The sequence below is a fragment of the Garra rufa genome, chromosome 14, assembly GCF_049309525.1.
Source record: "Garra rufa chromosome 14, GarRuf1.0, whole genome shotgun sequence".
Taxonomy (NCBI): Eukaryota; Metazoa; Chordata; class Actinopteri; order Cypriniformes; family Cyprinidae; genus Garra; species Garra rufa.
This window is the reverse complement of record NC_133374.1, coordinates 7,517,929-7,530,125: the sequence shown is the minus strand read 5'-3', so window position 1 is coordinate 7,530,125 and position 12,197 is coordinate 7,517,929. Positions and strand designations below refer to the sequence as shown.

General features: G+C 40.4%; 1 protein-coding gene across 1 annotated transcript in view; it reads left to right on the top strand.

Annotated features, from left to right (window-relative positions):
* The window catches only part of fat3a (FAT atypical cadherin 3a), a 167,884-nt gene that overhangs the window by 18,753 nt on the left and 136,934 nt on the right, over positions 1 to 12,197 (top strand). The gene's annotated exons all lie outside the window — the stretch shown is intronic.

Below are 12,197 nucleotides of genomic sequence, written 5' to 3'. Positions count from 1 at the left end.
CATACACACATGCCATATACATCCTGTTAAAGTGTTAATTGGCTTCATTTAAATTTGCTTTAAATAAACGCTATTGGTTTAGTGCATCAGGATTTGTGTGTGTGTGTGTGTGCATGCTGTTGTGTTGCTTTTGAAGTTTTTTAGGGGATTGGTTATTGGTACTTCATTCAGGTTGCTAGGTTACGGCCTGGAAAAAGGTTCCTGAATGAAGTACGATGTCCCACTAAACGCACACGAAGTTTCACAACACCATTTGTAATCAATACAGCTGTAATTTGTAGTTACACTGCTGAGATTGCAAAAGTGTTTGGGTTTTTCTTTGCCCTTGGTGGGTCCAATGAAATAATGCATGCATTTAATGCAATTTTTAACCAGAAATTAACATTCTGTTAACAGTTGCACTTTCGTTCAAAAATTGAGTCATTACGATTTTTAATTTGTCTGAAAGACTTTAATGCTCACCAAGGCTGCATTTATGTGATCAAAAATACAGAAAATAATCTGTAATATTATTAAAAATTATTGCAATTTAAAATTACTGTTTTCTATTTGAATAAATTCTAAAATGTAATTTATTTCTGTGATGCAAAGCTGAATTTTCAGCATCGTTACTCCAGGCTTTAGTGTCACATGATCCTTCAGAAATCATTCTAATATGCTGATTTGTTTTTTAAGAAACATTTTTTTATTGTTATTATTTAAAACTGTTAAGTACTTTTTTTTTAGGAGTCTTTTATAAATAGAAAAATCCAAAGATCAGCATTTATCTGAAATGAACCGCTTTTGTGACATTATTTAAAAGCATGGAGTCAGTATAATTTTTATTTATTTATTTATTTTTTGGCAAAAAGTACTTTTAGGAAGGCTGCTGTAAATTGATCAAGGCAATAAATACATTTATAATTTTACAAAAGATTTCTATTTCAGATAAATGCTGTTCTTCTAAACTTTCTATTAACCTAAAAAAAATTCTACTTGGCTGTTTTTAACATAATAAATAATTTAAATAATAAATCATAAAAAAATGTTTTTGAGCAGAAAATCTGAATATTAGAATGATTTCTGAAGGATCGTGTGACTGAAGTAAATCAGCTTCGAAATCACAGGAAAAAAATACATATTAAAATATATTCAAATAGAAAACAGTTATTTTTAATAGTAAAAATATTTTAAAAAATTTGTGTTTTCACTGTACTTTGAGTCAAATAAATGTAGGCTTGGTGAGCAGAAAAGACTTTAAAAAAACATTAAAAATCGTACTAATTTGCTTGATGTCTTTGCGTGAACTGATAGATTTTTATTTGTGAGGGATTCTGTGATGAATAGAAAGTTCAAAAGAACAGTATTTATTTAAAATAGCATCTTTTGTAACATTATAAAGATCTTTACCTATCGCTTTTGATCATTTAATGCAGAAAAGTGTTCATTTATTTCCAAAAAACTAAATCTTACTAACCTCAAACTGTTGAATGGTAGTGTACTATTATGTAATTGCAAACGTGTTTGACTTGCTTTCTTTTGTGAAATAGCTTTTTTCCATTCATTGTAAGTGAATTGGGACTTGGGCTGTCAAGCTCCAAAAATAACAAAAGCTCTATAAAAGTAGTACATATGACTCATTTACGCATTTCCAAGTCACATGGTAGCTTTTTATGAGAAACAAACCATGGTGTAATACATAATTTGTTGAAAATATTCGTGTCAGACCTCAAATTATACATCTTGATGCATCATATTTACACAAATGTAAATGAAGTGTAAAATCTACATCAAGACTTTCAGCAAATAATGTTAATTTTTGTTTCATGTCTGTTTCTCACACAAAGCTATTTTAGAACTTGAGAAGACTTGTGTAGAAGTCTTGTGAACTACATTATGGAGTGTTTAATGGAGTTGTCAGCTCCAGTCCCCATCCATTTCTATTGTAAGGAGAAACATCTCTTTCAGTTTCCACAAAAGAAAAGACAGTCATAGGTGTTTGGAACAGAATGAGGGTGAGTAAATGGTTTTAAATTTTTGGGTTGACCATCAGAATTGTCCCTTTAAAAGAATAGTTCACCCAAAAATGAAAATTGCCCCATGATTTACTCACCCTCAAGCCATCAGTGTATATGACTTTCTTCTTTCAGACGAGTGCAATCGGAGTTATATTAAAAAATGTTCTGGCTCCTCCAAGCTTTATAATGGCAGTTGAAATTTTAAAGTCATAAAAAGTACTCCACCAACCCTGGAGGGTTAAAAAAGGCCTTCTATAGCAAAGCGCGGTGTTCACATTTCCTTTGAAGTATGATGTCCCATCAAACGCACATGGAGTATCACAACACCTTGTTTCCAATCACTATGTCATTTGTAATTACACTCTTGAGATTGCAAAAGTGTTTGGATTGTTCTTTGCCCTTGTGATTCCAATGAAAATGCACAATTTAAAGGAGTAGTTCACTTCCAGAAGAAAAAATGACAGATAATGTACATATAGTGGACTTCTATGGTGCCCACAAGTTTGAGCTTCCAAAATGTAGCTTTAGTGCAGCTTCAAAGGGCTGTAAACGATCCCAGTCGTGAAAGAAGGGTCTTATCGAGCAGAACAATTTTTTTTATAAAAAAATAAATAAAAAATTTAACCTCAAATACTTGTCTTGTCTAGCCCTCTCATCTTATTTTCTCCTCCAACTTCAAAATCGTATTACATTGCTGCAGAAGTACTGATCCAGTGTTTACAAAGTGAATGTGCAAAGAAGGTTAAAGGCCCTTTAAAAAAAAATGGTAAAACAGCAATGCAGGGCGATTTTATTGGAGGAGAAAATAAGATTCCCTTCCGGAGGGAACTCTACGCTGCGTCCTGGTTCAGGACACTATGGGAACTGCCTTCAGCATGACCGGTTCTGAAACAAGGTATAGAACAACGACAGTGAACTTGACACTGTCCGGCGCCAGCCTATGACATCATCAACAGGCGCCTGCTAGTATAAAAGCAGGTGCCTGAGAGCACAACACCATCTTTTTGTCTTCAGAGTCCTCTGTTCTAAACGAGTGAGTACAGCGATGCCTAGAGAAAGAAAACTGTTAGGAAGTGTGCGGATCCGTGTCAGAGAAATCTGACACTTGATGACGCACACGACCTTTGTTTGGTGTGTTTAGGTGTAAGAGCACGCGCGCTCGGCTCTAGAAGAGCGGAGCGCGTTCATTGTGAGAGTTTCACTTTGAAGAAACTCCGTTCTCGTCTGGCCCTTTTCTCGAGGGAATCGGGCCATCCATCTGCCCCACGCTGCTCCGGTCCCGCCACAGCTGAGGCTGCTCGGCGGCTGAGATTGCGGGGCTCACAGGTGGAGCTGGCTGACGAGTTTGAGAGAGTGTTTAATCGCTCGCGCACGTCAGCCGGAGACGAGAATGCGCTGCTAGCGGATGATGTGTTGTCTCTCACATCCTCCGGTTCTGCAGCGAGTGCTCTTTTGGCTTCAAGCCAGGGCGAGCAGGAGGTTGAAATGGAACAAATATGAGCTCGTTTGAGCCCATGCAGCCTTCCTGCCCCGCATATGAAGAGTTGATGTCTGTTATGGACCGCGCGGCTGCCCGCTTGTATCTGCAGTGGAAGCCCGCGAGGGAAGAGGCCGCTCTCGGCAGACTAGACGAGCGGTTTCTTCCGGGCCATGACAAAGCCAACTCCTGTGAGCCTCCCATTCCTTCCTGATCTGCTTAAGAGATCGAGAGGGAATGGGACAGGCCATATTCAGCCCGCATTCACAGGCATCAGCATGTGAATCATGCTGATGTCGAGGGAATGCATGAGCGCGGATATGTGACGATGTCTCTCGCTGACGGTTGCGAACTATCTCTCAGAGCGAGGGACATCGACCCTGAAGGCTCCAAAGGCACATATGCGGCAGTGGCCGGTGCTCCTCTGTACACGATGGCAGTGTTGCAGAGGCGCACCAGGCTGATCTGCTGAAAGATCTGGACCGAGCCCTGGGGGTTTGCATCCCTTGCCGGTCCACGCCTCCACCTAAACACCGGGGGGAAACCAGGCCCGTCCTGGCCCAAGGGCCAGAGACGAGGCCAGTGTGGGGCTACCTGCCCCTCCCTTTTCCCCTTGACTCCAGGGCTGGGCCAACGATGAGACTGAGGCTCCGTCTGTTGGCCCGGTATGTGAACAGTAAAGACACTTTAATAAAATATTCAAGAAAAAAACGTGTATGTGTATGTAAAAGCCAGGTCTCCCATCGTTTTATAAAAGAAAACAGTGTGTAGAGACCTCCACTCGTAGAAACCCCCTCATGGGTTAAGCGTTGTCAGGTTTTGAAACCTCCGCTAGAGTGAGCTTGGTATAGACATGATCCAACATACATATACATACGAGAATAACCCTCTTGAGCGTTGTCAAGCTGCTTCAGGCGGAGTATCGCTCTGCCGAAGCCTCCGCTCACTCAAACCCTGCTAAGAGTAATACTCTTTTTGCATGAGTGTGGTCAGGTACCTTCCCTGTGTATTTTCATATACACATATGTGAGACCTCCACTCCTAGGAGTTTGTGTGCTAGGGTGAATAGAGCATCGCCAAGGCTCCCTCTCTGAGAGAGAGGTGTTTTACTGAAGCCTCCGCTCTCTTTAAAAAGCCCCGCTTTGAAGTAGGATTGAGTGTAGCAGGCCTAGGAGGCCTCCTCTCTGTGAAATCCTCTGTAAAGAGAGATATACAAAAATAATACTTCTTAGCGCTGAATGTGGCAGGTCATTCTTAGACCTCCATTCATGAAGAGCTTTTTACTGGGTCGAGTGTTGTTAGGCTTCCTCTATGTGAGGTGTTTCTGTTAAGCCTCCACTTCCCAGAAATACAGGCCGGGAGAACACAAGGTTAAGGCAGCTTGTGAACTCTTTCCGTGGACCTGTCACTACAAGCGTTGAGTGTAAAAGGAAGTAGGCCTCCCTTCCATGAGAGGGCGTGTATTCCAAGGCCTCCACTCGATAGAGCTTCCTCAGTTGAGCGGCGTCAGGCTTGTTATGTTCGAGAGCTTGTAAACCATTAAAGCCTCCCTCACTGAAAGCTCCGCTTCCGGGTTCTGCTATCACCCGGGTTAATACAGGTGTCTAAGTGATAGCACAGTGTAATAGGTCTCCCTCTGTCACAGCCAACAGTACTGAGACCTTCACTCTCACAGTTATAGCAGCTGGCAGGCCCATGAGTGCCTCGCTGACTATTTTTTGGGGGAGTGCAGTCTTCCACTCACCAAAAACTAGTGTTGTAGGCTTCTCTCCTTGGAGATGTAGTCTCGGAGCCTCCACTACACAGAGCTAGATGATAAATGAGATTTTTCATTATTGGCTCTGACTGTGAGTATCTGCCTTTTCTTGAGCGTCGAGTGTAGTCAGGCCTCCCCTCGCCTAGAGCGCTTTACCTGAGGCCTCCACTCTGAAGAGTTTCCTAGGGAGAGCGTCGTAGGCCTCCTCTCGCTTAGAGAGTCTTTCTGCTGAAGCCTCCCCTCTCCAGAAGCTCCGCTTTCAGGCTCCGCTATCGCCTAGAGACTGCAAATCTGGTGATCCTCGCTATGCTTAGGACACCTACTCAAAACCACATTTGTGGTGTTTGCTCACGCAAGTCTTTGAGCATTCTCTGAAATCCACGTGAGTGGTAAGTGCACTATTCAGGCACTTCACTAAAATCCATACTCATGGTAAGGTCCCTCCCGTAAAGGCAGGTTCCTTTCTCCCATGGACCACGCAGGGTTCCTCCGTGTCCACTCTCTGAGCTGTTTTTTCTCAAAAACCTTTTAGTTTTCCAGCTCCAATCCAGATAGCGCTGCTAGCAGGATTGAGTGTCGGGCCTCCTCAGGCCTCACTCTCCAGAAGAGCTCCAAAATGAAGGTATTTCTGTCGCACAGGCTAGTCAGCCTCACGGATGACCTTCAAGGCTAGAGTGTAGCTAGGTCATGAGACCTCCACTCTCAGAGTTCTTCCTTGCTAAGCACGGAGGTGTGTTAGGCTCCCTCTTTAGAAAGCCTCCACTCTCCAGACTCCACTCAGGCAGTACTGTCGTTTAGGCTGTTCAGCTTCGATGAACGCCTGCAGTGTTGAAGTGTAGTAGGTCTTGGGACCTCCACTCTTAGAGTCCTTCTGCTGCTCGCAGAACATTGCCAGCCTCACTCACAGAGTGTTGCCAGGCTTCCTTTCGGCGAAGCCTCCACTCCTCGGGAAATCTCCACTTAGACAGGCCTGCTGCACAGGCTATTCAGCCTCACAGGCCGTCGTCAGTGTCAAGTGTAGTTAGGTCATGAGACCTCCACTCTGTAGATTCCCTCTGAGCAGAAGCTCCACTCGGGTAGTTCGGGTTGCATAGGCTATGCAGCCTCACTGAATACCCCCAGTGTCGAGTATAGGCTTTTTCCTCCGGGCGTGAGTGTAGCCAGGTCTCCCCTCACTGAAGGGCTAGTGAGACCTCCACTCCTAAGAGCTGGTGGACTGAACGTTGTCAGGTTTCCTCTCTTTTTAGAGAGTCTTCTGTGAAGCCACCGTTCTCCAGAGGCTCCGCCTCCAGTACTTCTAGGCGTGAGTGTAGCCAGGTCTCCCCTCACGGCAGGGTTATTTGAGACCTCCACTCCTAAGAGCAAGTGGATGGAATGTTGTCAGGTTTCCTCTCTTTCAGAGAGTCTTTTATGAAGCCTCCATTCTCCAGAAGCTCCGCTTTCAGTACTTTCAAGCGTGAGTGTAGCCAGGTCTCCCCTCACTGCAGGGCTATCTGAGACCTCCACTCCTAAGAGCTAGTGGATGGAATGTTGTCAGGTTTCCTCTCTTTCAGAGAGTCTTTTATGAAGCCTCCATTCTCCAGAAGCTCCGCTTTCAGTACTTTCAAGCGTGAGTGTAGCTAGGTCTCCCCTCACTGGAGGGTTATTTGAGACCTCCACTCCTAAGAGCTAGTGGATTGAATGTTGTCAGGCTTCCTCTCTTTTAGAGAGTCTTTTATGAAGCCTCCATTCTCCAGAAGCTCCGCTTCCCCATCTATACCTGTAGAACTGAATGTTGTCAGGTCCCTAGAGCAGGCGTTCGCCCTGCCGAGACCTCCATTCCCTAAACTCCGCCCCTTATGGTCAGGGCGTATATGAGCTCCTTCACTTAGGGAGCTAAGTGTAGTAGGCTTCCTCTAGGCCTCCACGCTTGAGAGTTGTGTGCACAGGTAGCCGGGCTAGCCGTGGCAGGTCACTGGGCCCCAGCGACTCTCGCTGATGCAGGGGTGATTTCCTTCTTGACTCCTCATTCAGTCAGTTTGATCACCTATCCCTCGGCATGGCGGCGTTGGTATAAGCGTTCCCATAGTGTCCTGAACCAGGACGCAGCGTAGAGTTCCCTCCGGAAGGGAACGTCTCGGGTTACGTATGTAACCTTAGTTCCCTGAGGACAGGGAACGAGACGCTGCGTCTCAGGGCCATGCCTCGGGCCCTGCACAGACCTCCGTCCGACAAAAAGATGGTGTTGTGCTCTCAGGCACCTGCTTTTATACTAGCAGGCGCCTGTTGATGATGTCATAGGCTGGCGCCGGACAGTGTCAAGTTCACTGTCGTTGTTCTATACCTTGTTTCAGAACCGGTCATGCTGAAGGCAGTTCCCATAGTGTCCTGAACCAGGACGCAGCGTCTCGTTCCCTGTCCTCAGGGAACTAAGGTTACATACGTAACCCGAGACGTTTTTTTTGACATACCCTAACTGTCTTGAACAGGACTGCACAGAGTACGCATGTGAATGGCAGAGCTAGACAAGCATTTGAGGTTTAAAAGTATATCAATTTTATTTTTATTTATTTATTTTATTTATTTATTTTTTTTAAGAAAATGACAGATCGTTTGGCTAGATAAGACCCTTATTTCTCGACTGGGATTGTGTAAAACCCTTGAAGCTGCATTGAAACTGCATTTTAAAAATTCAAACTCCGACTATATCGGAATAATTCCCGATATGCTTTTCTCAAAAAACGTTTTTTTTTTTACGACTGATGAAAGAAAGACATACAATGGGGTGAGTAAATCACCTGTACATTTTTGCTTTAGAAGTGAACTACTCCATTTAAATAAATGCATGCATTTAATGCAATTTTTAACCAAAAATTTACATTCTGTCAATATTTGCACTTCAGTTCAAACGTTTGGGTTAGTGGGATTCCTTTTGAGTCTTATCAAGACTGCATTTGTGTGAACAAAAATACAGAAAAAAATCTGTAATATTGTGAAATATTACTAAAATTTAACACTCATTCACTGCCCTGATTTTTCTTTTTTGGCTGAATTGTCCAAAATGTATATTTTTGGGTGCTCTGTCTCTTTAAAGGGATAGTTCACCCAAAAATGAAAACCCCATGATTTACTCACCCTCAAGCCATCCTAGGTGTATATGACTTTCTTCTTTCAAACGAATGCAGAATTGTATAAAAAAAAATGTTCTGTCTCTTCCAAGCTTTATAATGGTAGCAAATGGGTGATGAGATTTTGAAGTCCAATAAAGTGCATCCATCCATCATAATAAGTACTCCACACAGCTCTGGAGGCTAATGAAGGCCTTCTGAAGCAAATTGATGTGTTCATGTAAGACAAATATCTATATTTAAAACTTATAAACCATAATCTCTAGCTTCCCTTATTTGTTGAATGCACATTTACAAGAGGAGAGAGCAGAACAAAACACCAGTCATGAATTAGAAGTACAAAAAAAAGCCACTTTCTCATGAATGTGTGTACGATAGCGAAAGTTTCAAATATTGTCATTTATCTTACGCAAACACATCGATTCACTTCAAAAGGCCTTTATTAACCTCCGGATTTGTGTGGAGTACTTTTCATGATGGATTGACGCACATTTTTGGGCTTGAAAATCTCAACACCCATTCACTGCCATTATTAAGCTTGGAAGAGACAAGACATTTTTTAATATAACTCTGATTGTATTCTTCTGAAAGAAGAAAGTCATATATAATTAGGATGAGTTGTAGGAATGTTGCCTTTTTGGGTGAACTTTTCCTTTAAGAGTTGATTTTAAAACTAATAACTGTGCAGGGAAGCAGAGCTTTGAGACACACAACACATCTGCAATGCCAAAGAACTTGCCTTGAAAGCAGCAGGATCAATTATTAAACCGAAGATTAGTCAAAGATCAAAGATTGGAGGAGAAATTACATAAACCCGATGAAAACCCTCACATTTCCTCTCATCCTAAACACGTCGCTCTTTCGCTCCCTCTTTTAGCGAGACTAATTTGAGGCTGATTTGTATTCTGTTCTTAACGAATCTATAAGAGGCCTGCATATTTAATGAGCGGACTATCTCACTTACACACCCTGAGTTACAGTAAGAGGATGCTGGGAAAGGCAGGATGTAGATAATTGGGCTCTCATTAATAATTGATCACAGAGATTATGCCAATGAACAGCATTACTAACACACATATTTGCACACACATGTGCCTCGTGCCATCCGGATGGCACTCTTTCATTGACTCATATCGTTCTTATCTAGGTCAGACAGCAGGAATACAACAACCAACGAAAAGCGAAATAATCTCCTCATTTCCACTCGTTTATTTGCGCTCACTTTCTCTCTCTCTTTCGCTGCCTTTCCTATCTGCTCGCTCAGCTCTGGCAGAAATATCAGCTTCCAACCAGGACTGTGTGTGTGACAAAACTGTACACAAAAGTGAGCTAAATTTATATATATAATATTTTTTTTTTAGAATGAAGTAATATATTTTAATATTATTTTATTAAACATCTATATTTTAATTTAAAGCTAATTATGATTATTATGCACAACCAAAATGTAAACCTTATTTTATATATATATATGAAGTAATATATTTTAATATTATTTTTAAAATATATTACTTCATTCTAAAATTTATATATATATATATATATATATTATATATGACATTCTATATCAATTATTATAAATATATGTTTATGGAATCTGAATGTAATATTAAAATCTATTATGTCATAAGAATATTTTATTATTTTAATGTTAATTACTTTTTAAAAAATTATTAAAAAGTTCTTGTAGAGTTCAAGTTTTGGTTTGTCTGTAATGATCATAATTAGCTTGATATAAAACAAAAGATCTCTGTGGAATATTAATAATATAATATAATATTAAAATGCATTCTGTTATTTTTTTATTTTTTATGTAAAACCCTAAAATAAAACTATTTAATTGAGTTTTGGTTTGTCTATAGTAATTATAATTATTTTTATTTAAAAAAATATTTAAAAACAATAAAAAGAAATAAATATATAAATATATAAATAAATGTGTATGGAATGTTTAAAGAAAAAAATATTAATGTTTTAATATTGTTTTATTGAGTTTTGAAGAAATTACATTTAGGTGATAGGTGACAGTACATAAACGTTCGCTTTTAAAAATGTAATATTAAAATGTATTATATCATTTTTATCTGTTTTATTATGTTAATATTAATTTAAAAATGTTTGAATAAAGTACAAAAAAAATAATTTATAGTAATTATAATTAGCTTTATATAAAACAATACATGTCTCCTTTTAGTAGCGTGTGAACTTGTGTGTGTGTGTGTGTGTGTGTGTGTGTGTGTGTGTGTGTGTGTGTGTGTGTGTGTGTGTGTGTGTGTGTGTGTGTGTGTGTGTGTGTGTGATGCGGTTGAATGAGCCGCTGTGGTTGGTGGTAATGGTGTGAGATGACTCTGGTTTGTCAGGACTGGACTTCCAATCTGTGTCTCTGATTGGCTAAAGTGAGTTTCTATTACCTCAGAGAATAGAATACACTCTCTGTCTCTCTCTTTCTCTCGCTATCTTTTTTTTTTTTTTTTTTTTTTTCCATTGTCTAGTCTCATTTTGAGATTCCTCAGGCAGTTCTGCTGGTGTTCCGAATATATTACGTGAGCTCTCACTCTCGCACAATGAACTAAAGGATTTTATGAATCCTACAGGCTAACAGGCTGAATTATTGATGTCACACACTCATACACACCCAGAGAGTCACACACAAAAGCTGTTTTTCAATACAGCGAAACCTAATCTGATTCCTTTACCTGATTCAAGTCTGATTCTAGTTCCCTTGCAGAAACTATACCATGCCAAAACACAGAGGTGTAAATAAAAGTACATAGAAATTATATCTAATATGGAAAAGTCAAATCTTATATATATATATATATGTATATCAACAGTCCCGCCAGAGGAAAAGTCCTGCTTTTTGTGGCCTGAAATAGACTGGGGTTTTTTGTTGTTCTTCCTTTTTTTTAATGTTCTGACCATGGACATAATTAAATTTTTTGTCCCCAAGACCGAAGACCTCAGTTTACGGTTACATGGAGCGATTGAAAATGTCGTGCTGCTGTTGAGGTCAGAGGTTCAGGTTTTATTTTGTCTTTAGCCTGAGGGTTGTGTTTTCTACTGCTGTGTTTCTGTTACATGACTTATGGAAGTGACCTCCTTATTGATCTAAATTTACCACAACCTGTGTGCTGCTGTATTATCACAGAAAAACACAGAAAAACAGAGGTTTTTAAATGGCCTCAACAACATCACCACAGAACTGCTGTGATAAATAAGAACTGTTTTCAAACAGGTTTCCAGGACACTTGCCATTGGCCAACCAAATAGGAAGCTCCGCCCCAAACTCATACCATTGGCTGGGCCATTGTTGCTGTGCTATGATACTCAAACAAACAGCAATGTTTTGATATTGCTACAGTTTTCAAAGAAATCACCTGACAGATTGCTCACTTAGTATATTAACCTGAGTTGTAAGTCAGTGTTTTAACATTTAAACAATTTACACACCTCAAGATTCCCTTCAACTGAATGCTTTTTGACAGCAGTTATGGCTAAGGTGTCATTTTGCACAAACTTCTGTAATAATGACTGTTTTCAAACAGGTTTCCAGTACACTCACCATTGGCTAGCTCAAACTCATGCCATTGGCTGAGCCATTGTTGCTGTGTTATACTTAGACAAGCAGCAATGCTTTGATATTGCCGTACAGTTTTCAAAGAAAACACCTGGCAAATTGCTTGCTGAGTATATTAATGTGAGACAGACAAATGTTAATATGAGACAGTATTTTAACATTAAAACAATGTACACATCTGAGGTTTAATGTTTCCACTCTGTAATTGCTTTTTGACAGCAATTATTGCTAGGTTGAAGAGTGTAATTTCTGCACCACTAGCATCAACAACAGGGTCAGAAAT